Raw genomic sequence first — 25,615 nt, forward strand, 5'->3', positions numbered from 1 at the left:
CCCCAGAAACTCTGGGATGAGGTATGGTGATCTACGAGCACACGTGTATGTTTTGTTTTGTCTTTTAAAAAAAGTATTTAATTTTATTAACATATAATGTATTATTTGCCCCAGGGGTACAGGTCTGTGAATCGCCAGGTTTACAATTCATAGCACTCACCATAGCACATACATTCCCCAATGTCCATAACCCAACCACCCTCTCCCTACCCCCCTCCCCCCAGCAACCCTGTTTGTTTTATGAGATTAAGACTCTCTTATGATTTTTCTCCCTCCCAATCCCATCTTTTTTCATTTTTTCCTTCCCTACCCCCCAAGCCCCCACTCTGCCTCTCAAATTCCTCATATTAGGGAGATCATATGATAATTGTCTTTCTCTGATTGACTTATTTGCTCAGCATAATACCCTTTAGTTTAGTTCGCAAATGGCAAGATTTCATTTCTCTTGATGGCTGCATAGTATTCCATTGTATATATGAACCACATCTTCTTTTTTTTTTTAAGATTTTATTTATTTATTTATTTGACAGAGAGAGAGAGATCACAAGTAGGCAGAGAGGCAGGCAGAGAGAGAGAGAGAGGAGGAAGCAGGCTCCCTGCTGAGCAGAGAGCCCGATGCAGGACTCGATCCCAGGACCCTGAGATCATGACCTGAGCCGAAGGCAGTGGCCTAACCCACTGAGCCACCCAGGCGCCCAAACCACATCTTCTTTATCCATTCATCTGTTGATGGACATCTAGGTTCTTTCCATAGTTTGGCTATTGTGGACATTGCTGCTATAAACATTCAGGTGCATGTGCTCCTTTGGGTCACTACATTTGTATCTTTAGGGTAAATACCCAGTAGTGCAATTGCTGGGTCATAGGGTAGTTCTATTTTCAACTTTTTGAGGAGCCTCCATGCTGTTTTCCAGAATGGCTGCACCAGTTTGCATTCCCACCAACAGTGTAGGAGTGTTCCCCTATTTCCGCATCCTTGGCAACATCTGTCGTTTCCTGACTTGTAAAATTTAGCCATTCTGACTGGTGTGGGGTAGTATCTCTTGTGGTTTTGATTTGTATTTCCCTGATACTGAGTGATGTTGAGCACTTTTTCATGTGTCTGTTGACCATTTGGATGTCTTCTTTGCAGAAATGTCTGTTCATGTCTTCTGCCCATTTCTTGGTTGGGTTATTTGTTCTTTGGGTGTTGAGTTTGATAAGTTCTTTATAGATGTTGGATACTAGCCCTTTATCTGATATGTCATTCATGAATATCTTCTCTCATTCTGTCAGTTGTCTTTTGATTTTGTTGACTGTTTCCTTTGCTGTACAAAAGTTTTTGATCTTGATGAAGTCCCAATAGTTCATTTTTGCCCTTGCTTCCCTTGCCTTTGGCAATGTTTCTAGGAAGAAGTTGCTGTGGCTGAGGTCGAAGAGGTTGCTGCCTGTATTCTTCTCAAGGATTTTGATGGATTCCTGTCTCACATTGAGGTTCTTCATCCATTTTGAGTCTATTTTTGTGTGTAGTGTAAGGAAATGGTCCAGTTTCATTCTTCTGCATGTGGCTGTCCAATTTTCCCAACACCATTTGTTAAAGAGACTGTCTTTTTTCCATTGGACATTCTTTTATGCTTTGTCAAAGATTAGTTGACCATAGAGTTGAGGGTCCATTTCTGGGCTCTCTATTCTGTTCCATTGAACTGTGTGTCTGTTTTTTTTTTTTTTTAAGATTTTATTTATTTATCAGAGAGAGAGAGTGAGCACAGGCAGACAGAATGGCAGGCAGAGGCAGAGGCAGAGGGAGAAGCAGGCTCCCTGCCGAGCAAGGAGCCCGATGTGGGACTCGATCCCAGGACGCTGGGATCATGACCTGAGCCGAAGGCAGCTGCTTAACCAACTGAGCCACCCAGGCGTCCCTGTGTGTCTGTTTTTGTGCCAGCACCATACTGTCTTGATGATGACAGCTTTGTAATAGAGCTTGAAGTCTGGAGTTGTGATGGCACCAACTTTAGTTTTCTTTTTCAACATTCCTCTAGCTATCTGGGTTTTTTTCTGGTTCCACATAAATTTTAGGACTATTTGTTTCATTTCTTTCAAAAAAATTGATGGTATTTTGATAAAGAATGCATTAAATGTGTAATTTTTTTTAAGGTAGGAGTCAATCCCATTTACAATTGCACCCAAAACCATAAGATACCTAGGAATAAGCCTAACCAAAGAGGCAAAGAATCTGTACTCAGAAAACTATGAAGTACTCATGAAAGAAATTGAGGAAGACACAAAGAAATGGAAAAATATTCCATGCTCATGGATTTGGAAAAAAAATATATTGTGAAAATGTCTATGCTACCTAACGTGTGTGTGTTTTATTAATAGATTTGATTTCGTAGAGCAAGTGGGGCCTCACAGCAAAACTGAGCAGAAAGAACCGAGAGTTCCCATATCCCTCCTGCCCCACCCATGCACATCCTCCCCCACTATCAGCATCCCCCCATAAGGGCGTGCATCTGTTACTACTGACCATTGTCACCCCGAGTCTGCGGCTGACATCCAGGCTCACTCCTGACACTACACATTCTATGGACGTGGACACGTGTGTATCATGCAGAATGGTTGCATTGCCCTAAAAATGTTTTGTGTTCTGACTCTTCGTACTTGCCTTCCCTTTCTTCCCTGGGTGAATACCAATGCTGTCCCTCTCTCTCTAGTTTTCCCTTTCCCGGAATGTCATAGAGTTGTAATCAGACGGAGCCTCTTCAGACTGGCTTCTTTTACTTAGGGCTGTGCCTTTAAGGTTCTCCCCTGTCTTTTCACAGCTTGATAGCTCATTTATTTTTAGCACTGAATAGGATCCTATCATCTGGATGGACCACGGTGTATTTCTCCACTCCTCTACGGAAGGACATCCTGGACACATGATCTGTGTTTTAATACACCTTCCAGGTGATTCTGATGGTAACTAGCATTGGAAAATGACTGCTCTACACCGTAATTCCACATATTTGACCCTACAGCCATCCCTTTGCCTGGCTGCCTCTCAGTCTAGCTCTGCTTACAGCAGTCTCTCTCATATTTGGAGGGCACCTAAAATGCCCCCTCTTCCAGTTCACCATAGTCTGAAATAATAACTCCCTGGGAATGTCCATCCCTACTGGGGCTCCCTGCCTCCTCCACTGGCGTGTGGGCTCCTACAGATGGGATTGGGTTTCCCGCAGTCCCCGCTCCTCATTCCAGGCTGGGAATACAGTGGTGCCCAATAAATGCCCTAAGCTTGAACAATACGATAGGGCAGCAATCTAGTGAGCTCCTAAATACAGACTTGCCAACAAGCAAGCAACAACGTGGCAGTGTGATTTTTATCACACTCCTAGGAGTGACATCTTACAAACACATGTCTCTCCAGACCAAAATGCATTTCCAAAAAAAAAACTGATAAAATCATCTTTTATTTCTAGCCGCGGAGAAAAGAAAAAAAAAATAACATACATCAAGCATTGTCCATCTGCAGGCACCGTTTTTGCTTTTTCTATCTTATTATTCCTCACCACCTAGGTGGACATGGTGAATTATCTCCAGTGAAGATAGGGATGCTCAGAGACGTTCAGTAACTTTCTCTAGGTCACACAGCCAGCTCTTCAATGTGGGCCCGGGGACCTGTGATTGGACTGCTTTTTCCACTATGCCGGGTTCACTTGGAGGGAAGGACTCGGTGAAGGGAGGAACAAAAGTTTGGCAGGCACCAACCCCTCCCGGCCTTCTTTGCACCCTTCCAAAATCGCCGCCTCTTCTAGGTGCACCACAGCTCTGGTGGGTTGAGCCAACAGGAGGGCTCGCGTGTGACCATCACAGACACAAGAAGAAGCATTCATCGTCGGGCAGGAGGTTTACTGGGTCAGGCCTCATCTGGTTCGACTCCAAGTCGGTTTCTAAGGAGAAGTCATAAAACAAGTGGAGTGCAAGGGAACAGACTGTCCCCGCCTGGCAGAAATCAGCTCCAGGAATGTTATCCACAGCTGGTGGCAAGAGGCTGTAGAGAAAGGACACAGAGGTAGGCCCTGCCTGTCCCGGTCGGCATTTCTGGCTTCTCATGCAAGCACTCATGTGTGCGTACTGGGCAGTGCAGATGAACTACCAGTAAGTGGTCATGCCTAGTGTTTACAAGTGCGCTCCAGCTCCCTCGAGTTGGAAATCTAGGGGCTGCCCCTCGGTGAGGCTTCTGCATTGTTCTAAACCTCGGTTTCCTCACCCACAGCGACAAAAACAGATCTGCCTCTGGGCGGCTGTGAAGATTTGGGAACATAACACTAAGAGCCCAGCCCCGGGCCTGCCCGGGACAATCTTGGTGAATGCCCGTGTCGGCTGTCTCACCAGGGTCTGATCTGGCCCAGGGTTTTCATGCATGCTGCTTCCAAATTGTTGCAGCAAAATGGTGAGGAGAATGTAAATCCCAAGTCTACGGAAAGAACAGCATCAGAGGTAGAGCTGGAACGTAACTGAGCAGCTCGCCAGTTCTGGCCACGGCTCCTCCTCTGGCAGGCTCGGTCTCTGGGGGTTGGCAAGGGGTCGTGTCGTTAGCAGCTCCCAGACTGGAAAGCCCGGCATGCTGAGTTGCGGCAGGGACTATCCCCACACTACTGCTAGGTCCATATTTGGAATCCATGTGCCATGTTTTAGAGCATCCATGGGACGCCTCTCCCGATTTTCCCTGTGGGGCTATGTGAGGGTGACCCTCAGGGAACAAGGGGGAGAGGCATGGTAACCAAAGCAACTTGGGATCAGACTGCAGCTCTGCCCCTTACAGTGTGTCCTTCAACAAATCTCTCTTCCTTCCCTACACAAGGAGAAGAACCTACTGGAAGAGTCCATAGAGCCTTCTAGGCACAGAGCAGAGCAGGGGCTAGTGAATGACGGCCCCCCACCTACTTCCCCCACCAAGGCAAAGGTATTTAGGGTCTTACCCAGGAACACTGGGGTAGAGAGGGGCAGAGTTCAGAAGTGAACCTCAGAACCGGCTAGTGGGGAATACACTGCTCCAGTACCCCCACCGCCATGGGCCTTGCATAATACAACCTCTGCCCTTAGGAAGTTTCCAGTCTCCCCTGGAGAAAAGAAACAGCTCAGAGGTGACTTAAACCTAAGTGGAATCAAAGGGCCTGCAAAAGGTACAAGAGAAGAGCTACGGGAGATCCCAGGAGCTAACGATCCCAGTCTGGAGAAAACATGCAAGCTTCCAGCAAGAGGTGACACAAGGTTGTGTCTTGAAGGGTGAGTGGGTTTGGAGGGGAGGGGGTGTTGGGCCCTGCTGTGCTGGTATCTGCCAGTCAGTGTCAGGATGACTCTGTGGTGGGCTTTGGGTCTGCTCCTTTCTAGATTCTTCCGCACATCCCTCCCCACCCCAGCCCCTAGCCCCCCACTTTCCACTCTCTACTGGAGCCCCTGAATTGGTAGAGGAACCAATCTGTAGTACCCCTTTTGACTAGGTATAATGCTAAGTTTTGTGAAAATAGAGCCAGAACTCTGAAGCATGCAGATCAGATAGAAACCAGAATGGCTTAAAGTCACACAGAGGGCGGGGGAGAATGAGGATCCCAGCCCCCTTTCCTCCAGTTCCCAAATCCAGCATCTTCCCATTAAATGCACTTCCTGAAAGGCCAAAAGGGAGCCTTTGTAGTAGAGAGAAACAGAGTCTTGTCAGGGAATGGTCTGACATGCCCGGGGGATTACTAACTGCTTGTTAGCAAACATCTATTGATACTAACCTGTATGTGCCTTGAGGGTTTTAGATCTTTCACCTAAATCCTCACTGCTGTTGCCTGTAGGGGAGACACTATTATGATGATCAGCTTCTATTTCACACCGGGAAATTGACAGGCAGAGTTTAAGTGGCTTGTCCAAGGGCACATGATTAATAGGATTTAAAGTTGGATTTGAATCTGCACAGCCTGGATCCAGCTTCCTGCCCTAACTAGAATGATGTCTGAGGTTGCTCAGGCTGTGCCCTGTACCAGTGGAGGCTGAAATCTGGCCTGAATTCTGCTCTCTAGGCTGTGTGTGCTGGCACGGGGCCTCTAGGAAGAAGGGGCAGCTTCACATAACTTCTGCACAAGGACCGCCGAGCAACAAGCTTGTCCTCCTGGCAATGACGGCTGCTGACCACATCGAGACTTTTGTTATTTGCACCACCGATTTTTTTTTTTTTAATCGTGACCTTCTCAAGGCCATTTAAGAGCACAGATGAAAATGCAAAGTGTATGGGGGCTGGGAAAGGTGGCTCTGCCACCAGCCATAATGGGAAAAGACATGTGAACTCAGCCAGCTCAGACCTTCTTCCTGCAGCAGATGGAAGTGAGCATTCTCTGCAGTAAACAGCCCTGCAGGCCTGGCTGGGCTGCATGTCTGCCTGGTTGACCTGGCGGGCTCTCTTCTAGGAACCGATCTGGCCTAAATGCTCATCAGCCTCTGAGAAGGTCTCTGTGGCAGCATTGTTCATAAGGGAAGAATGTTGGCACCTGCCCAGAACAGAGGAGATTGATCGGATCAATGATGGTGTGGCTCACATTTGAAAGACCACACAGGCCTTGGGGTGAGGGTGGTAGATTGACTTGTAATAACAGTAAAAGTTCATGAGATCTACTTCAAGTGTAGGACATTTTGTACTCTGGGAGACTGGGTGAACCATGTTTCTTTGCGGGTGGAAATATTTAATCACGATGTCGAAGGCAACAGAGAGTAGGGTGGAGTCCCTCATCCCGGACACTGGCCTGAGTGGGTGATAAGACACAGGTCCCTTGGCTTACTGTGTGTGAGGGTTAAGGGCTCAGACCCAGCATCAGGCATCCTGGTCTTGCCACTTTCTCCCTGTTGCCATGCTCAGTTTCCCTGCACTAAAAACAGACATGCTGATAGAGCTTTCCTCCTGAAGGTGTTGAGGATTAAACAAGTAAACATACATGAGGCTTTCTTTGCTGGCCTGGAGGGCAGTGAGCCCCTGGGTCCTTCATTATGTTGACACCTGGAAGAAAGGCTGGAGAAATGCACTCAGCCAACATGGGTCATGGCTATGTCTGAAGAGTATTTATTATTGAACCCACACATTCCATAGCAGTTAACATTTTTTGGGAAAAAAAAAAGAACGAATTCTTGCAGTCAGGAAGAGAAAGAATTGATTTCAAAAGAAGACACTCACCACTGGCCCTCTAGGAGAAGTCAATGACTCCTTCCACTACATCCCCTGGACTAAAGGGTGGGTAGACTCTTGACTCAACCACAGGACTCCCCACCCAGGCTGCTGACTGTCCCCCCCTGCCCCCTTAAGTCTGGTGCTCATCACTGTCACTGTTCTTAGCCCCTGGGTTGTCCCTGTATAAATATGTCCCCCTCCCCCACGTGTTGGGAGCTCTCTAAGGACAGGGATCTCATCTAATCCATGTCTCTGAGTCTGTAGGCCTGAGGGTTTGCATAGTACTCAGTCTTGAATGCCCTGCTCAAGGGTTTATACATGACCCAAGGGCTGACTAGAGGAAGTTTCTTGTACAGTCTGGCAATAAACACTTCCTTCTGACCCCTTAAGAATGCTCTTGGCACTTGTTTCCAAGTCAGGCCCTGAAGATGAACACTGTGTGTTAATTACAGAGCAAAACAATGCATTCTGGACTCCACCCCAGGGCGTCCACATGTGGGGCTAGCTGTTGCTGAGGCTGTCCCCGGAAAGGGACCTCTGGTCCTTCCAGGCCTGGGCAATAGCTCCTGGTGTCTGGATCCCCCAGGGGCAAACCACAGAAACCAGGGGCCCACTCTGCATATTAACAGGAAGAGGTCTTGCTGCCGTGCATGTGTGTGCGCACCTGTGTCCTTGTGCACACCCACATGCCCCAAGCAAAATAAAAGCAAAACCAAAATATGATGAAAGAGAAAGAAAAAAAAAAAAGTGGGAAGGACAAGGAAGAAAGGAACAGATAAATGTGTTTGTGGGCCATATAAAGCCCATGAGTACATAATTCCTAACACCCATCCCCATGGCACAGATGAGTACACTGAGACGCTACAGCTTGCCCGAAGTCACTGGGAGTTAGTGCGTGGTCCATAATGAAGGTTTCTGCTTTCCCTGCCCAGACTCTTCCTTCTGTTCTCCCCCTGAGACCAAGGTCTGCATGCCCCAGTGGCAGGACCTCTCTAGAGAGGCACCAGGCACACCTGCCACCCCTCTCTGCCCTCTCCCACCTCTACCCAGGAACTCTTTGTGAGAAGGGGTGCCCAGTACTCATGCATCGAGTGGCTGATGCTCCTGTCCCAGGAGAGGGCCAGAGATTAGGGACTTGGGCTATCACATGAATTCTGGGAGATGGGAGATGGAAGCTTCTCTGAAATTGGGGTTCAAGAGCAGAGGGATCGATGACAACTTTGGTGTATAGATGAATCTGAATTGGAATGTCCGCTTTTTCCCTTTTCAGCTGGGTGAGTGTGGGTAAGTGATGGAAACTTCTAGGTGTCAGGATAGTCGGGTTTAAAATGGGATAGTGCACAAGGCTGTGTGCAAGATCGCGTTCATATAAATAAGGTCCCAGGCCCCAAGCGCAGGCTCCTAGGTTCAAGAATTCCAGTTGGCCAGGCGTGGATCTTGCAGGAGAAAATAGTCCTGTGTGGTTGAGGGAGACAAAGCCGTGTTCCCATGCTGGTCAGCACAAGGGAGAATCCCACACTTGATGTGGAGACGGTGTGGTGAGGGTCACCACTAGTACTGGGGAGAGACTCCCAGAGAGGTCAGCTCAGGGCTTACAAGCTCCCATCCCAGCTCCCCTGAGATGCGCAGGGGAGGGGAGAGGGGAGATAGGGGACGGGAAGCTTCGGGCTGGGGTAGGGGGACAGTACAGGCCAGGGGGAACAAAGCGTCAGTCCTGCCTCTACCTCAGTGAGCTGTGTGACTTTGGGAAAGTCACTTAGCCTCTCTGAAACCCAGCCTTCAAAACCGTAACAGGGAAAGTAGCGTTTCGCAGGCCGGTGAAGAGTAACCAAGTTTGTACAGTGCTGATGCATCACAGGCACATAAGACACGTGACAGGTGTCCTGCCACACGCTGGCTGCCTGGCAGCTGGTGTCCCCTTCTTTTCCCTGCTCGGGCTCATGTTTGTGTCCCTGTAATATTCACCAATGGCAGTCCTTGGCATATTACATTTACGATTTTTGCCATAATGCAAACACATTTTGCACAATGTATTACTTTGTCAGGTTTTTTAAATGTAAGGGATGCCCTTATAGAAACTGAGATACAAACACAGTAAAGGCAAACATTGCGGCCCTGGTCTAAGGAGAAGCCGTTTGCTGCTGGTTCAAGAACTGAAGTCTCTGGTAAAAACAGGCACAGCCCAGAGCACTGGAGGTTCTAAATCCTGCCCCGGAGGGACTTGAGCACAGAGGATGCCCTCTCCTTTACAGGGAAAAGTAAGGAAGCGTCGGCATTAAAGCCAAATATTGAAGACGTGCTCCTTGATGGAACCAGGGGCATTTAAGGTTAACTTGGGGGGATATTTCCCTCTTCCACGATTTGGTTTTATTTAATGCTTTGAGTACGTAACTCAGGAAGTGATGTTAGGGGACCCCTGCCCTCATCTCCATGAGGTTCACACCCCGGGATAGGGGGCCCCCTGGGCGATCCTGTGGGGTCTCCCTCTGAGGCAACCAGGGAATCCGGGGTGGAGGCGGCAGGGCTGGGAAGGCAGAGCAGAATGGGAAGGAAGGCCTGTGAGGTGTGCAGAGGCCTGGAGGCGGGGGGGGGGGGGGGGGGGGGGGCGGCGGCAAGGGTGGGGGTGGGGTGGGGAGCACAGGCCTGCAGCCAGGAGTGACCTAGGAAGTGGCTCCCACCAGGAACCAAGTCAGCCTCCATCTTGGACTTCCAGCCCGCGGGATGGAGAGAATCCGCATCTGTTGTTAAAGCCTCCGGCCTGGGCTTGAGAGCCTGAGTGGAGGGAGGCAGGGAGGCCGAGGGCCACACTTGGGTATCAGAAGATTGAATGTTCATTCCTCTTCTGCTGCTGGGACTCGAGGACATGGTTTCCCTTCTCTGCACTCAGTGTCTCCCTCTGTAAAGGAAGAACATTGAACTTTGCACGTACTCGTTTCTGATCTTCTGAGGACAGGCAATGCCTTCACCTTAGCTGACCTGTGCTGAGGATCCAGAACCGGAGAGAGCTTGGTGCTGCCCGGCTGGACACTGCCTAGAAGCACCCGGAGACCGTGACGGTGGGCGGTGGCCCCAGGAAGGAACCTCACACAGCACTTTGAAGGAGGGCCTGGGGACAGCACTCAGTCGTGTGCTGAGCTGTGCAGGCCTTGGGAAGCACAGGCCAGACCTGTCTCCTCCCTGGTTCAATATTTGCCTCCTTCGGCTCCTCTCCAGAGCCGTGGACATGGCCTTGGGCACACATGGGTTTCGGGCTTAGGCAGTACTTTGCTATCTGTTTTTTTTTTTTTATTTAACGGGAAGACAGATCCGTGGACACTTGCTCCCTCCCTCCTATATGCCCCACCGCACTGGCCAGCTGACCTTGGCTCCACTCAGGACCAAGGTCAGCCAGGGCCTCAGGCCACCTGGCAGGGGAAAGAGCTGGAATCCTCCTGCTGATCGTGTGGGTCCGCATTCCCGTTCTGCCACTGCGCCAAGTGCATCTGGGCAATTCCCTGACCTCTCTGGGCATGGTCTGTACCCCTGCAAAAAGAGTTCATGGGTTTGTGGCCTGAGCCCCATTGGTCTCAATGCTGCCCCCTCACAGCCTGCTCCATGAGCTCATGACAGGTCTCCTGTGCTCCTGCTTCTTAACCTTGGCATTTCTGCCTTGGCCACATCTGCCCTTCTCTGTGGAGGCCACTGGTAGGGGTCAGGCTTGGGTGTGGGTAGTCTCCCAACCTCAATGCCCTGTCTGTACAATGAAGGATGACCATCGGGCCTTCTTCTCTGGGTTGCTGGGAGAAGGAAGGAAGAAGATGCTTATTCTGCATTGTCACCAGTAAGAACCTTGCTGGAGACCAGCATCACTGTCAGTGGTACCCTCCCTACGTCCCTCTGCCTGCCCCCTGCCCCCTGCCTCTAGCCTCTCCCTTTCCTCATCCTTGGTGGTGTAAATCACCCCCTCTCCTTGCCGCCATGCCACGCTTACCTCTAAAGGCATATGGCGGAATAGGCTGTACCACGGCCTTTGCTGGTGATGGTGATGAGCACCCCCAGGGTCAGAACCGGACCCCATTGATCTTCCAACCCCTAGGTCAGCTGCGTTTGATCAGAGCTGGCTTCTTAAATAAATGAATAAGTGGGTGAGTGAGTAAATGAAATGACAATGACCTTCCCAGCCCCATGGGGGAAATGCTTTTGGTCTTCACCCATCAATAGTGATCCGTGCCCCACTTTCTAAGTCACGCCCTAGACAACGATCGCCAGGCTCGAATGCATGACACAGGGATCGGTGAACCAGACAGCTGGGCAGGGCAGAGGAGGGGGGCCAGAGAAGTCACATGGCCCCACCTGGGTGCACACGCCTCCCACGAGGTGGGCTGGGGGAAGGGGGGAGAAGGAGCATCGCACAGGTCTTGTCCTTTCATTGAGCTCTCCCTGGGCGTGAGCTGGCCAGGCTCGCAGAATGGCAGATGCCAGCTTTCAGGGAGTTTCTTTCAGGGAGTTGTATGGGAGGCCACCCTGGAGGAGTTTGTTGGATACACAAGACCCAGAGCCCGGCCCCACGGAGGAGAAACCTGTCCTTGCCGTGCACAGACCTTGAAAACGCTGCCACCACCCCGCTTGGAAATGCAGCTCTGCACGGGGCTGGGGAAACACTGAGACAGACTTAAGGATCGCAATAAAATACCAAGAGAGGAACCAAAGGCATTATAGCTCATTGTCCTTGGCACCATGCCTGCATTTTATTTTATTCTATTCTGTATTATTTTATTTTATTATTTTTAAAGATTTCGTTTATTTACTTGAGAGAGAGACGAGAGAGCACAAGCATGGGGAGGGGCAGAGGGAAAAGGAGACGAAGGCTCCCCGCGGAGCAGGGGGACTAATGCGGGGCTCGATCCCGGGGTCAGGAGACTCTAGCCGAAGGCAGACACTCAACTGCCTAAGCTGCCCAGGTGCCCCATTGCATTTTATTTTTGAGACCACTACAATGGTCATTCTTTTTTTTTTTTATTTAAAGATTTTATTTATTTATTTGAGAGAGAGAGACAGTGAGAGAGAGCATGAGCGAGGAGAAGGTCATAGAGCGAAGCAGACTCCCCATGGAGCTGGGAGCCTGATGTGGGACTCGATCCCGGGACTCCAGGATCACGCCCTGAGCCGAAGGCAGTCGTCCAACCAACTGAGCCACCCAGGCGTCCCTACAATGGTCATTCTTAAGACCTACTCCCTAATATTCGATAGTGTTCACATTTTAGTTATATTTTTGCTTTTATTTGCTTGAGCATTTGAAAGTAAAATACAGATACCGTGATCACTCACCCCTCAATGCTCCAACAACTGTCTCCTACAATAAGGGCATCATCTCACATAAACACTCTCTAGAGCTTGCATGAGAAAATGAACGATGAATTCCTAATATAATTTAATACTCAGTCCATATTCAAATGTCCAGAATAGTCCTCGAAATCATTTTCATAGCAGTTCTTTCCCCCAAATCAGAATGCAGTCGCAGCCTCCAATGGAGATCCATGCAGCATTTTGTATAGGACACATTTGAAATCTCTCTTAACCAAGAGGTGTGTCTCCTGCCTGCACCTGTATTTTTATTGTTTGTTTGTTTGTTTTTGTTGGCATGTGATTCCTGACATTGGCTGCTGGTCTAGAGCAGGCCAGATGTCCTGGAGGACGACCCGCACCCTGGACATACCTACTGCTCCCTCCTCCGCCTGCAGCTGGCTCCCAGCTGGGCCTGAACTCAGCCATTTTCAGATCTTCCTCTGGCTAGTGGTGTTAGTGAAACGGTTCTTGGGAACCTCTCAGAGATAACAGGGCGGCATGTGCCTTGGGGGCCCAGGAGGGTCTGAGCAGGTGGCGTGCACTGCTGATAAGGCTCTATCTTTGTATCAGAGGGAAGCCAGAGGACGCCAAAGCCGGCAGGTGAGGGCACCTGGATTTCTCTTGACCCCACACACCTGTGTTGCCTACTGCTCCTGCCTCCAGCCAAGAGTGCTGCCTCCCTCCCCACCCCACTGTCTTCCCCCCACCCCTTCAGGTCCAGGAAGAGCCCTGGGTGCCCACAGACTTTTTCTTCCACCCCTGCCCTGGCTTAATGTCCATTCTGGATTGATGGAAGCTTTCAGGACCACATATAAACATACACATACATATGGACACACATGAAACAACAGCAGAAATCAAGCTGAATATTATTGTACTTAATTGGGATGAGGAAGAGCTTTACCCATGACCTCAAAAGCTGAAACTGTGCAGAGAAGAAGGAATAGATCTGACTAAATCAATCAGCTCTAATGAAAAGCCAAACCAACTCTGGGGGAATGAATGAACCATGAAAATTAAATTCTGACCCTTAATATCTTCAATACAGAGGCTTTGATCTGTTGACTTTACACAAAGAGTAAGCGTTGGGGTTTTCTATTGGGATAGGACAAACTACCCCAAACTAGTATCCTGGAAAAACAATCATCTGAGGCATTTGCTGGTGATTCTATGGCTGGACAGGGCTTGGCACGGCCAAGTCCTCTGCTCAGCAAGCTGGTCACCAGTGGGAGCTCAGCCAGAGCTGTTTGGTGTATCTTCAGTTTCCTTCCTGAGGATTCTCTAGGAGGCTAGACTGGGCCTCTGGCCGTATGGGAGTATCATCAGTTCTTGACTGCTGGCTTCCAAGGGAGCACAAGCAGGAGAGGCTAGGCTCTCTGACGGCTGAGTCCTGGAACCATCCCAGCGATGCTTCTACCTTCTTCTATCTATTAAAGTAGGTCACACAAGTAGCCCATACTCAAGGAGGGAGGGGAGCACAGGCTCGAGTACCAGGGGCCCCGGTTCATTGGAAATGCCAAAGTAGCATTCTGCCACAATAAGACATTAAACAAAATCCCAACAGAAAAATTGCCTATGCCTAAGAATAAATAAAGAGCAAAATAATAAATACAAATGGCCATCAAAAAAGGTATTTACTCTAACTATCATTGAAGAAATACCCTTTTTTAATTTCACCCAAGTTTTCCCAGCCCATGGAAAGAAGAGGGTATTGGTAGGATTCAGAGACCATTGTGGGAATGAAAATTTCTGTAAATCTTCTGGAGCGAAGTGTTGATACAGTGTATCAAAAATCTCTCAAAATACTGATGCTTTTGAGTCAGCAATTTCACACATAGGCCTTTCCAGAACTTTTTAGTAAGGAAATACTCACAAAATGTGTACAACATTATTTAGATTAGTAAAAGACTAAAAGTGGATAAACAAAGGGTTGCATTGATTTGTTGGAATACAGTGCATGAGATGATAGCCTCATGACCTTGGTTTTTAAGCCAGTGACCTTGCATCAGAAAGTATTTGCCAGCCCTTCCTGCCTCGTGTCATGGGGTTTGGCCGTCTGGACATTCATCTACTCATTCACATAAATGTATTTTTCAGGTACGTTCGCATTCACAAGTCTACTGAGCACCACATGGGGAGAAGAAATTATGCATGTTCCAGTCCCTGGTTGAGGAGTGTTTCCACAGCCTTTGGAGAAAAATAAATAGAAATATTCATTACTAAATATAACACAATATGATCCGATGAATACACATCGACAAACCCACCTCTTTCATCCAGAAGTCAACTAATAATTAGGTCCAAAAAGGAATAAACTCGTACGTAGTGCGGGTGAGGACAAAGGCAAACGGGCGCCTAGGAGAGAGCATCTTTTAATTGGTGTATCGTGCTTGTCTTCCAGGAGAAGCTCCGTTAAATCAATTATTACGTATCCGTTATGCGGAACTCGGTAACTGACTAGAGAACGGTATTGTTAAAAGAAATTTTTAAAAGATTGCTTTTTATTCTATTTATTTTTAAAAACGTGTTTATCCTCTCACCGAACAATTTGTACCTCACGCCCCCAATTGTGTAAAGCATATAAAAGGGAAACTTTAAAAAACATAAACAACCATTGTGTGAGCGGGAACTTCTGGGGAGTGGTCTTTAGAGCTGGAAGAAAGACTCACTTTTCATATTATGCCCTTTGGGCACTGTTAGGGACCAAATGTTCATGTACCCCCAAGTTCATACGTTGACATTCTAACTCCCACTCCCACCCCACCCCCACCCTCCCGGCCCCTGCAATGTGATGATATTGGGAGGTGGGGCTTTGGGGGGCAATTAGGTTATGAGGGTGGAGCTTAGAGTGTCCTTATAGAGAAGACCCCCTTATAGAGAGATCCCTCACGCCTCTCACCCTGTGAGGACTCCCCTTCCAGCATCTAGGAGCCAGGAAGCGGGCTGCTACCGGACAGAAGATCGCCCAGGGCCTTGATCTTGAGCTCACAGCTGCCAGAACTATAAGAAATAAATGTTTTTGTTTAAACCTCATTCTCTTGTGTTTTGCTTACAGCAGCCAGGATGAACTCAAATCGGCATGATAGGAGTTTCTGGTATCTGGTGTGTATGATTTGTAAAAATATGGTAATAAAAACCTTTAACATGAATCAAAGTGTTTTCACTAGAGTATCTTATGGGGTTTTTGAAATTCACTCACAAATCGATCTGCTTGTTGGTTGATTCATTCAATAATTTGGTGGTCGTCAGATCCCAGGTAGGAAGACACCAAGGACTGGACGCGAGTCTAGGGGGCGACCTGTGGCACCAGGCACTGGGTACCGGGCACCAAGTCAGCACTGCTGGGGGGCTCAAGGGATAGGGACACCCTTGGTCAGCTGAGCGCTGTTGTAGAGCTGTGGAGGGGAGCAGCCAGCCAGGGAGGGGCTTCGGGAAGGAGGGCCCATCTGAACCAGGCTTTGAGAGGCCCTAGGAACCCGTGCCAGGTGAGGACGGCCAGACAGGAACGTTGGCATCCAACCACACAAACAATACTGTTTCCAAATCAACTGACCTACTTGGCAGAAATGGAAAATTCACAAGCCAAAGGGAAGAGAGAGAGGGAGGCATCCAGATTGGGCAGAACACAGGAGGCATTTTATGGCTCATCACAGAAAGAAACACACCTCTTCTCCTCCCCCCACCAACCCCGCCCCACTACCCAAGAGAGCAGGAAGCTTCTCCCACCGTTGCCAGTCACCATGACAATCAAAGACCCTTCTGCACCATGACAATCAAAGACCCTTCTGTGCAGACCCTTGTGTCTTCTCTCCCAGGGTAGCTGGAGATGCTCCTGAGCCCATCCAGGTGGGCTCTTGGGAGGACAGCCCATACTCTTTCTTAGATGCTGACATGCATTTCAGGGATAGAATGGCAGGTGGCTGGGAGGCTCTGGCTGGACCTCTCAAACTTCTGTTATTCAGAGTCCCAGTTAACAGGGCTCCAGTAGTCATGGCTCCATTCCTGGAGATGTGAACCTGGGCAAGTCATTTTCTCTCTCTGAAGAGCCAGCATCCCAGAAGCATCCAACTCTTAGGATTGGTGCAGAGATTATAGGGACACTGCCCCTCACCGGTGCCACCCACAGAAAACTCATCCTCATCATAAGCCTGAGCTCTACACTCCAAGCATGTGGATGAAAGTTCTCCACCCGGGCACCCATGGACAACAGCCATCTCCAGCCTCACAACATGTTCTCCCCTGCCCCTCTGGACTCCCTCAGCCCAGTCCCCTTACTGGTTCCTCCGACCATGGTCTCAGATCAGTCTTCATCTCTCCCTTTCTACGAGATCACCAATTATCTCTCTGCTCTGGTGCTGCCATCACACAAGACATCAAGCCTTTTTGGAAAAACACATGTCTGCCTCTGTCTTCTTCCAGCCCATAGCCCTTCAGTGGTTCCCAGTTACCCAAAGGGCAATCAAAACTCCTTATGTGGCATATGAGGACCCAGCTAGCCCCCATCTACCCAACAGACCCAATTCTAGATTTTCCAACCCCCATACTTTGTGCCCAATGAATGCGGTCCCTAACCAATCCCAAAACATGTCATGTTTTCTCCCACATCTGTGCTTTTGCCCAGGCTGTTCCCACTACCTGGAAATACCATGTCCTCCAATCCTTTCCTTTGTCGAGAAGAGCTAGCTCTAGGGTCATGTCCCCTTATAGCTGCCTGCCCGGTGTGGCTAGGTGGCCAGGCTCTGTGCTTCCCATAGCTCTCTGGGCTACCTTAGGCCATCACAGCACACAAGTCTGGGCTTAGCTTTCCTCTGTACCTACCTCCTCCCTGACCTGGGGTAACCTGAGACACCTGGCTCAGGGAAAGTGCTAATTGAATGACAGAATGGATGGCCCGATGCCAACCCAGTGTCTGACTGCGGCCCTTGGCTTATAGTTCCAGACACAGTGGCCCCTGCCTGGGAGCTCACACGGCACATGGAAATGACTGCTGCCACCTTCCTCTCCGGGAAGAATGTTTCCTTCCAAGGCTATTTCTAGACCTGTGGAGCATGAAGGGTTTAATGTCTGCCCGTGATTAAGATAGAGATTATTTCTGAGTAAAGGTATTTCCCCTTTCTGTGGATATGTTTAAATTAACATCACAGGGCTTCCGGGGACCAACGGGCCTCAGAGCACACCTGGTGAGTTCTGCTTCTGTACCTGTTTTGCAGACGGGGAAACTGAGGGTCAGAGATCAGACTTTGAGTCTGGGGCCAGCTGGTGGACAGAGCCAGTCCCGAGGTCCTCCCAGCATGCCTTGCTCTCTGGGCAAGGCCTGATTCTTCTCTCCAGGGTCTGTGGCCTCGCTGTCTGGGGCATGTGGTCCTGTGTTCCAGCGGATCTTTACAGATCTCAAAACTCTCCACCCCTCAGAGATGGGACAATTAATTCTCAATTTTACAGATGACTAAACGGGCCCAAAGAAGTGCGGTGTCCCAACATGAGCCGAAGAAGACAATTCAAACCGGGGCCGTCCACACTCCAGCCCTGCGTCTCTCCCACACACCACCCATATCCATAAAAGCAGTAAAACTTACTTCCAGAAACTAGAGGGCAAAGACACATGGCGATTGCCTGTATCTTAGAGGCCAGAGGAAAATATGGAGCAGAAAGCCAGGGAGAAATTATTGGAAGGACATGGAGTAACTTCCCTAAGCAGTGTTTGCATGCCTAAAATTCCACTGTGACCCTCTAGAAAACAGTTCCTCTTCCTGACCTATGCAAAGGACTCCGTGCCCCCCTCTAAAAGTAAGTATCTGGCACCATCTGGAAATCAAAATCATGGTCTGCTCACACATACAATTAAAAAAAAAAAAACAAAAAACCATGTAATGCTCCTACTTTAACACAAAGGAGGAATAAAAGGAAGACCATTGGTAGCACCCCCACGCGGACTTCAGTCTGCAGATATCCGGGCCTGAGTCCACGGAAAACCCTAGCAAGCAGTCAGATCACCTACACCTAGAGATAAAAAATCACCATGAATACAATTACAAATACAGACTGACATGGGTGTGTTTTGCTGGTGACTCAAAGCACTTCTGTGAGTGATGTGATTTTCCAAAACAGTGAACAATTCTTGGAAAAACCCCAGAGCCAACATCCCTTGATTTGCCCCGCAGTGGCATTCTAGAAAATGCAGGGAATGCGAAAGCCATGCAAAACCCCCTCGAGCGTCTATGTCGAGTGGAAGTGGGTTCCAGGCTCCGATCATTAGAGAAAACTGTTTTACTTGTGGATGTCCGGGATGAGATTTTTCAGCAGGGCGGGGTCTGGGGGAATCTTTGGCTTATAGTAAATGAGTGAACCGTGCAGGGGAGGGTGACGCCCACCAACTAGAACATGCTACATGCCGGTGGAAAGAGGTACATGGTGATAGATTAGCACGACTTGCCTACTTTGTACTATGTGTCACCGGCTGTTCTAAACGCTTCTGCTATAGTAACTCACTGAATGCTCACAAAACCCTAGGAGGCTGGTTTTTCTATCAGGCCCATCTTACAGATAAGGAAACTGAGGCACTGCCTTGAGGTCACACAGGTAAGAGGTGTTTAGTGAGTGGCCACAAATGCCCATGAGTACCTACTGTATGCATGAGCTGTGCTGGGGGCAGGGGAGGGTTGGGGGTGGGGAGTGAGGGGGATGTGGGGATTCATCAGGCTCGGGGTCGTGGAAAAGAGAGCTGATGTTACTGAGTACCTGTTCTGCACCCAGGCGGTGGGCTGGCAGGCATACCAGTAAATCCTTCTCCAGTGCTCTCTGCTCTGTCCCTTCCCTCCAGGGGCCCCGCCCTCCTGAGGCGGGGGCTGGTACCGTCATTTCCAACCTTACCCCCATACCTTTGCCCAGCAGTCAGAAGGCTCTCCCTGCTGCGAGGCTTCTCCTCACCCGGGATGGGGCCCCGGGCTCCTGGTCAGCCCAGCACTCTGCCTCCAGACCCTGCTCAGCCCTGCCTCCTCCTCAGGGCCTCTGCCCCATGCCTTCCCACCCCACCCCACCCACAGGGGATGCTTCTGGCCCTGCCGGGTTCCTCCCTGCCCTGCAGGCGGATCACGGAGCTGACCAGGGGCCTCCTCTGGACCTCTCCCAAAGGTGCTAAGGCCTCTGCAGGCCCATCTTCTCACTCTGGCTCCCTTGGAGCTCACATGGCTCTTCCTATCACCTAGTGGTATCACCTGCCTCCTCCGGTCGCTGTGCACCGGCCATCAGGGCAAACACCGGTTCTCCAAGTGCCCCTGGATTCTCTGTGCCCAGCAGAGTCGGCCTCCACATCACGGGCTAAGCAGGTAAAGAGTAAATGAGGAGTAAATGGATATCCCCACCCCGTACTGGGCACACAGCGGAGCTCTATTTTGCTGGTCTGAAGCAGGGGTGACCGAGCCCCTGAGACCAAGCCCGCAGCTGCCAAGGTAACCCTGCGGTCACCAGCCCCTGACCAAGCCCAGCCTCTGGGTGGGTCTGCAGCCCGGGAGGTGGGAGCAAGGGCTCCCCCACATGCGGCAGGCAGGCGGGGAGGCCTCCGGGGATGCCGACCTGGAGTTCTTCTCACAGCAGCTTCTCACAGTAGCTGCCTCAGGCCTGACTCACCCACAGGAAAGCTGATGAAACACTGAGAAAGTTACAGGAAGGCCACTAGGTCCATGGGCTGTGGGGCTGCCTGGCTGGCCGGTGCCCTGGGGCAGCAGTCCTGGAAGAAGAGAGGCCTGGAGCTGAGCTCTCCCGGTGAGGGATGAGGGCACCCACTGGGAGAGCCCAGCTGCTAAATCCCTGTGGCGCCTCGCAAGGCTGAGACCTGAAACCTGGGGGTCCCTGTTTCTTTCTTTCTTTTTTTTTTTTTTGGAATTTTATTTATTTATTTGACAGACAGAGATCACAAGGAGGCAGAGAGGCAGGCAGAGAGAGAGCTGGAAGCAGGCTCCCTGCTGAGCAGAGAGCCCAATGCGGGGCTCCGATCCCAGGACCCTGGGATCATGACCCGAGCTGAAGACAGAGGCTTTAACCCACTGAGCCACCCAGGCGCCCCGGGGTCCCTGTTTCTTTAGCTAAGATTCCAGGCAGAGGGAAATGCTCACAAGTCAGAGTGGAGGGTGATGTCCTCAGCTGGGGAGGGAACTGGGAGACGGCACAGGTGAGCCGAAGAGAGTGTGGCATCAGATAGCGGCCTCTGGATTCCTCCTCCAGCCATGGACCTCCTCAGTTTACCTCCCTGAGAAATGGAATGGGCCAGAGTGTGTGCATCCCTGGACACATCACTGGATTGCTATGCGATCACGGGAGAGAACCGTGTAAAGCAACCACCCTTCCCTTATTGGAGAAGTCTTGTCCTGCATTAGTGAGACCCTGGCACTTCTCCCTAATGTGGGAATGTTTGTATGCACAGATCCTGCTGTTCTTTACTCACTGGAAGGAACCAGCCTGAACCTTGTTCTACCTCATCTCAGGAAGGCAGTCTGATGGTTCCAGGGCTTGAGAAGAGGGCTTCAGTAACCCCGGAGCCAAGACCACCCCTATGGGGCTGAGAGGCAGGCAAGGGGAGGGAAGGGGGAGGAGGGAGCAGGCCCTGTGTGTTTTGTCCAGACTTTGCAGAGCACTTTGACATTCTGCACCTCAACGGGCAAGGTAATATGATGGCTATTATAGGCTTAAACGCACAGAGGCACAGAGAGGTTAGGTAGCTTGCTTTAGGACACACAGCTTCTCAAAGGGACTCAAAGCCAGATCTTCTGATTCCAATTCCAGGCTATGCCCTCTGTGTTGAGCATGTTCCAAGAGCATTTGGCATCCTACCTGCTCGCCGGGGAAGGACTACAGCTGTGTGCCTGGCACGTACTCAGTGCTCCATAAAATGCCACCGTCCTCAAAGAGTGTCCTAGTCCTCGAAGGACAGGTGGCTCCCACCTCTCAGCTTTCTCCCCCTGAAACACACGGGAGAGGCCACAATACCAGCGATTCACTTTCGCACAATTCTTATCAAAGAGTCTATGACTACAATCCTTTCTTCCCTTTCAGGATGCACACCTGCAGTGGAAGGAGAATGGCATTACGTCAAGGTCATCAAACACTCCGTCCCTACAATCCGTGTTAATGGTCCAGGGACCGAACACACCCGTGGCCAGGCTGCCTGCACTCAAACCCAAGCCTTCCTGGCGAGCATCCTGGTCTAGAAGTTTCTTCAGCTTCCCTCTTCCTGGCTCTGTCAGCTGTTCATGGGATCATGAGGTGACCAACCTCAGAGGGCTGCAGTAAGGATTAAGAAAGGCAGCACACGTGTCCCATAAGATGGCTTTATGAGTCCCTCAGAGCAGTAAGCATTTCGTACTTCCTACTACCTCGTTGGAAGAAGCATGGACTAATGGTAACACCGTGCAGCTGCGGTTAGCTATGTGGTCCTTTCAGGGAGGTTTGGGATTGAATATCTCATTTCTGGTCGACAGGCTGTGAGCAAAAGTGACTGGGCGTCTGTTTCAAGTCAGATGCTCCCTCCCTTTCCTCCTGGACATGTGCCTTGCAGCCCACGTGCCCCCGATGGCCCCTGTCCTACATGGAGCAGGGCTGCCCGACCTGGATCTGACTCTGATTGGAGCAAGAAATCAATTCTTATGTGAAGTTCCCGAGACATCAGGAATTATTGTCATTGCGGCATATTCTGGCCAAGCCTGACTAAGACAGTGGAATGCATCAACGCTTACTCAGGCAGAAGAAATTCCTCGTGGTGAAGCCCCGGACTTTGGGAGTGAGGTCATATGGGTTTGGTTTGTATTGCTCAGGCTGCCCTAGACTGCGTGGCAGGAAAACCCCAACTCTCGGCGATTTTAACCACGAAGGTTTCTTTCTTACTTGCCCGATGTGACTGGTAACCTGGGTAAAAGCTCACACACTCGCTGCCTTGATGCACTGAGGGAACCGCCCCACCAGGAATGGGTGTGACCGCTTACAGGGCGAGAGGGAGAAGCTGACAGAACTGTGTCTTCACTCTTAAAGCCCCAGCTTGGAAGCACCAGCCCCCACTTTCTGCTCCCACCCCACTGGCCCAGACTGGTTACATGCGCACACCTCGCTTCACGTGGTCAGGGTAGCCCACTTCTCCAGCAAGCCTGGCAGGAGAAGGGGGACGCTTGGTCGAAGGCATCAGTGAAAGCCTCCAAGTTAGAGAGGAACCTCCATGGATTCCGTCTGCTCCTCTCATTTTGGCTTGAGCCTTTCACTCGAGCTTCTTTAGAAATGCTGCCTCAGTTTCCCTAACCCTATAGAGCTTTCTGAGGCTGTTTGAAACCCCGTCAGCATCTCCCTGCCTATCAGGGTGAAGGCTGTCCCCACACGTTTGTTTCCATCACCGGACAGAGAACTTCTCAGGGTCGCAGACTGCATTTCGTCCTTCTGTTTCCCCACTTTCCAGGCTGGAAGAGTTTCTCAGCAAATTATTCTGGAGCAAATGAATTCTCGTTAGGAGGGTTCAGGCAGAGGAGAGAGCTCCCAGACAGCCAGCAAATACCGCACAGCCTGTTCAGACTTCCGCAGATCTCAGGAGCCCCGACGGAGTGCAAGACTCGCATCCAAGGGCTGTTTTGACGCGTGCTGCTTGGATGTAAGGAACAGAAAGTCCCGTGGAGATCGCCTCCTGATGATTCAATCTGATTTTGAGCCTCGTCTGGTGTTCCAGTCCTGCCACTATCTTACCACATGCCCTGGGCAAGTTCTGTTCCCTGTCTGGATGTGGGTATGTTCCTGAGCACCAAGGGAAGGACTCAGAGCATCAACAACATGCTTGTTTGGTTTCTAGGCTGCAGCAGCCCATATCACCCGTTCTTCTGCACAAAAAGTTTTCAGAGACAGGTGAAGCCTGAGCATGTGACTCTTGCAGCCTCTTCAAAGGCCCTGTCTGCTGTCCCAGGGCCTCTGTGCTTGGGGAGCAGGGCGATACCTCAGACCTGATCTAAGTTTGGGCTCTCTCAGTGGGCCTTTGTGACTTCTGCAGAAGCCCGGAGAGCTGGGGGGCTGCTGCGGCTTCCATGGGTGCCCAGAGCAAGACTGAGCTCCCTGGGACCAGAGTACATTCCACCCTCTTGTCCCACCTCCCTGGGCCACCTCCCTCCCCTCCATCCCACTGGTCTCTGAAGACACTTTGCTCTAAGTAGTGGGGGGTTGTGCATACAGCTTTGTGCCCTCTCGTTTTTGTTTCCTTTCACTATGGAGCAATTCTTCTTGCTTATATTCATTCACATGCAAAATATTTATTGAGCACCCACTATGTTCCAGGCTCTGTTTTATGCACAAAGAACACAGTGGTGACAAAGACAGCTGGGGCCCTTCTCCCCGGGCCTCTCGGTCTCTGTGGAAAACAAGCAATAGACAAATCAACAGGCAGAAGCACCATCTTCCATCAACAACGACTGCCATGAAGCAAACACAAAACAGATTCATGTGATAGAAGGAGAAGATGGGGGAGGCATCTTTGGAGAGCGGACATCTGGGGAGCCCCACTATGTGGCTCAGAGTTGAACTGAAATCTGAGTGGCATGTCCTGGTTGAGGAAGGCAGGCACATCCAAGCTATCCCTGGAAAGGAGCTTTCTTTTTTTTTTTTTTTTTTTTTTTCTTTTTCTTTTAACATAGTTTAAATATTTTATTCATTTATTTTAGAGAGAGCTTGCAAGAGCAAGGGGAGAGGCACGGGGAGAGGAAGAAGCAGACTCCCCACAGAGCAGGGAGCCTAATACAGGGCTTGATCCCAGGACCCTGAGATCATGACCTGGGCCAAAGGCAAAGGCTTAACTGACGGAGCCAACCAGGTGCCCCGGAAAGGAGCTTTCAGAGGCAGGAGGATTCACAGGGAAAGAGAAAAAATTAACATTGGTTGAGTATGTATTGTGTGTTAGGCTTTTAATATATACTATTATATTTAATTCTCCTAAGACATTAATGAGGTAAGGATGGTTTATGCCTATTGTAAAGATGGAAAAACTGAGGCTTCGGTGAGCAAGCAAATTGCCAGAAGTTGCTCGGCCAGGAAGTAGGATTCAGGATCTGAACGCAGTCACTGAGGTGGCACGCTGAGTTCTTGGTCACTGAGGTCTTACTCTTGCTCTGTCTATGAGATCACTTCAGTCCACTGACAGTTTGAACCAGATAATTCTTCATTGTGCAGGTGGCCCTATACAAGGTAGGATGTTTAACAGGATCCCTGACTTCCACACAGTTGAGACACAGTCGTACTCTCTCTTTTGTTGTGACACAACTGAAAAGGTCTTCAGATGTTATCAAATGTCTCCTGGAGGCAAAATCACTGCAATTCACAACCACTGGTCCAGAACCTCTGTGACCATGTCCTGGAGAATACGTTTCTAATCTGTGGAAGGTGAAGAGATGTGCCTGTCTTCAGATGTCCCCCTACAACAAGCTGATCCCTCCAGACTACCTCAGACCTTTTCTTCTGCTCTGGAAATATGTCATTAATCACCCACCAGATATCTCTAGGGCCATGTCCCTCAGACAACTCAACCTGAATGAAACCAGACTCAGCATCTCCCTGTCAACCCTCCCTAGTATTTCTGCTCTCTGTGAATAGCTTCTCCAGGCTCAGAACTGCTCAAGCCAGAAACTTGGGAATCATCCTAACATCTCCCTCTTCCTCATCCATCTTAGGCAGCCGACCAAATCATGCCAATTCTGTCCACCCTTCTCCATTCCTTTTGGGACCACTAGCTCAATTCTGCATGCCATGCCCTACACAGGGCACTTTTAATCTCTTAGTATTCCTAATAAGTCAAAAGATCTCAGAAATAAGCAAGAAAAAGACTAGGAACCCCCCCCCCAAATGGGCAAAAGATATCGATAGAAAGTTTATAATAAAACACATAAATGACTTTTAAAAATATTTTTAAAAGATGTATAGCTTGACACCAGACAAATGATAATAAAATAAGATAATACCGAGGTACCATTATTCACCAATTAGATTTCAAAAATTAAATATTAACTACAAATTCTGTTGGTGATTTTGGGTGGAAACTGGTTTATTGCTGGTGAGAGTGTAAATTGGTACAAGTTTACGGAGGGCAATTTGACAATACTTGCAAAGTTATAAAAGCAT

This window comes from Neovison vison, chromosome 4, assembly GCF_020171115.1.
Source record: "Neovison vison isolate M4711 chromosome 4, ASM_NN_V1, whole genome shotgun sequence".
NCBI classification, from domain to species: domain Eukaryota; kingdom Metazoa; phylum Chordata; class Mammalia; order Carnivora; family Mustelidae; genus Neogale; species Neogale vison.